General features: G+C 38.7%; 1 pseudogene; it reads left to right on the top strand.

Moving 5' to 3' along the window:
• Positions 1-1,055: 1,055 nt before the first annotated feature.
• On the top strand, positions 1,056-2,584 carry LOC126029824 (5'-AMP-activated protein kinase catalytic subunit alpha-1-like; annotated as a pseudogene).
• Positions 2,585-3,151: the final 567 nt, after the last annotated feature.

Below are 3,151 nucleotides of genomic sequence, written 5' to 3' on the forward strand. Positions count from 1 at the left end.
AATATTTTCTTAGAGAAAAGTAACTGACCTGGAAACCTTGATAAGGTCTAGAATTGTCTTTTAATTCTTTAAGAGCAAAACTCACAGTCCTAGATTTCCTCAGCCACTCCTGGGGGGCAGAGATGGGCATAAGAAAGTGGCAGTTTTCTTTCTTGAGGCCACTTTTTCCCCAGCTTCACATAAGTCACGTAGGGACCCCTTGCACCAGCACCAGAATGCGGCCATTAGATCTGCATTGAGATGTCCAATTTCTATTTTTATTTATTTTTATTTTCATTCTTAATAGTTAGGAGAGGGAGGGGGCAAGAAGGAAGTGGTGGATTTAAAGAACTTTATTTTTTATTTTTGGTCCACACCAGGTGAGGTCAGGGGTTACTTCTGGCTATGCTCTCAAAATTCGCTCCTGGTTGGGGGGGAACCATATGGGACATGGGGGATAGAACCGCATTCCATCCTAAGTCAGAAGAATGCAAGGCAAATGCCTTATTGCTGCATCACTACTCAAGTCCCTTAAAGAACTTTCTTCAAGTTACCCTGACTGTGATGCTTTTGTTAGGGTACTTACTGTCTTAGAGAAAATAAGTTTTGATGTATCACTGATGGGCCGGAGCTAGTCTTAACTTTAAGAAATTGACACGGGACGGAGTGATAGCATAGTGGTAGGGCTTTTGTCTTGCAAGCAGCCGACCACCAAGGGTGGTTCAAATCCTGGTATCCCATATGATCCCCCTTGCCTGCCAGGAGCAATTTCTGAGCAGAGAGCCAGGAGTAATCCCTGAGTGCAGTCAGATGTGATTCCCTGCCCCCCCAAACCCAAAACAACAACAACAACAACAGCAACAACTAAGAAACTGGCACAAGGACCCCCCCCCCCCCCAGCTGGCCCACCAAAGGGAACATTCGACTACAAGCAGCTTGGCCCAGACAGGCATCTCAGGCCAGCAGTTCTCAAGTTCTCAGTGCGGCTCCCCTTTTGCCTGCCAACAGACCACCAACTGCTCCAGCACACCAGTGACTGGAGAAAGATGACAGCAGCGGAGAAGCAGTTTAAGGTGGGCCACTATATCCTTGGGAAGACGCTGGGGGCCGGCTATTTTGGCCAATATGACTTGACTGGGCACAAAGTCTCTGTGAAGAATCTTAATAGAAAGAAGATGCACAGCCTTGAGGTGATAGGAAAGGTCTATAGAGAAATTCAGAACCTCAAGCTTTTCAGACATCCTCAGAGAATTCAATTGTACCAAATCATAAGTACACCATTCATGGTGATGGAGTATGTCTCAGGAGAAGAGCTAGTAAATTATGTCTGTAAAAATGGAAGGCTGGATGAGAAAGAACGTCAACGCCTGTTCCAACAAATCCTTTCTGGTGTGGATTATTGTCACAGGCATATGGTGGTCCATAGAGATTTGAAATCTGAAAATTTCAATCACTTAAATCACATCAATGCAAAGATAGCTGATTTGGTTTTTCATAAATAATGTCAAATGGTGAATTTTTAAGAACAGGTTGTGTCACACTCAACTATATGGTACCAGAATTAATTATAGGAAGATTATATACAAATTCAGAGGTAGATATATCGAGCGGTGGGGTTATTCTTTATGTTTTATTATGTGGAACGGTTCCATTTGCTGGTGATAATTTGACAACTATTTCTAAGAAGATGTGTGATGCAATCTTTTATATCCCACAGTATTTAAATCCCTCTGTGATTAGCCTTTTGAAACATATGTTGCAGGTAGATCCCATGAAAAGGGCCACAATAAAAGATATCAGGAATCATGAATGGTTTAAACAGGAGCTTCCAAAATACCTTTTTCCTGGGGATTCATCAAGCAGTTCAACCATTATTGACGATAAAGCATTAAAAGAAGTTTGTGAAAAATGTGAATGCTCAGAAGAGGAGGTTTTTAGTTGCCTTTAAAACAGCAATCATCAGGACCCTTTGGCTGTTGCCTACCACCTCTTCCTAGATAACAAAAGAATAATGAACGAGGCCAAAGATTTTTACTTGGTATCAAGTGCTCCTGATTCTTTTCTTGATGATGACCATTTGACTGGACCCCACCCCGAGAGTAAGGTTCCTGGTTGCTGAAACGCCAAGAGCTCACCATGCCCTTGATGAATCAAATCCACAGGAATCCAAATACCAAGTAGTAAGGAAAGCTAAATGGCATTTGGGAATTAGAAGTAACTGTCAACTTAATGATATCATGGCAGAAGTTTGTAGAGCAATGAAACAACTAGATTATGAATGGAAATTTGTAAACCAATATTGCTTGGGGGCTTGAAGGAAGAATCATGTCACAAACACTTATTCCAAGATGAGTCTAGAGTTATGCCAAGTGGATAGCGGAAAATACTTGCTGGATTTCCTGAGTATTAGTGATGAAATTACTGAAGCCAAGTCAGGGACTGCTACTTCACAGAAATCGGAATATCTCAGCAATGCTGAGAACCCGGAGACATCTTCAGAAGCTCTCTTACCTCATCTAAGACATCAATGGACACTTCTGTTGACTTAACTCAAAGACCAGGAAGTCAAACAATGGAGTTTTTTGAGATGTGTGCGAATGATTGAAATTCTGTTAAAGTAAACCTACGATGTTGCTTCTATCTTTTATAGCTGTAAGCATGCATACTAAATTATAGTCAAAATGCTTCCATTTATAATCAAGTTACAAATGTAACAGAAATTGGAACATTATCAATCGTTTAAAATCTAATATGCAAAAATATAGTTATTTTGTGTATTGTTTAGTAGATATATAGCATAATGTACAAAATAAATTATGGGTATCTCAGACTCACTTGATTTTTGGCTATTTAATATTTAGTGACTGTAAAATATTAAATTAGACTTTATATTTATACTTTATTTTTATATTTAGTCTTATTTCTAAAAATATATTTTTATTTAGACTTTATAAAATATTAATGAACTATAAAGACCTTTATATATTATACATTAATGTGTTATATATTTGCTTCAAAAATTTTTTCTATAATTGTTTGCCTAGAATTTCCAAAGACATTCATAGGTATTTTTATTTACTGGGCTTCTTAATTAGCAACTGTTTTCAACAGTGGTAATATCTGGGTTACTCATTCCTCACCTTCATACTCATTAGTATGATATAAATCACAC

The sequence above is a fragment of the Suncus etruscus genome, chromosome 15 (assembly GCF_024139225.1).
Source record: "Suncus etruscus isolate mSunEtr1 chromosome 15, mSunEtr1.pri.cur, whole genome shotgun sequence".
Taxonomy (NCBI): domain Eukaryota; kingdom Metazoa; phylum Chordata; class Mammalia; order Eulipotyphla; family Soricidae; genus Suncus; species Suncus etruscus.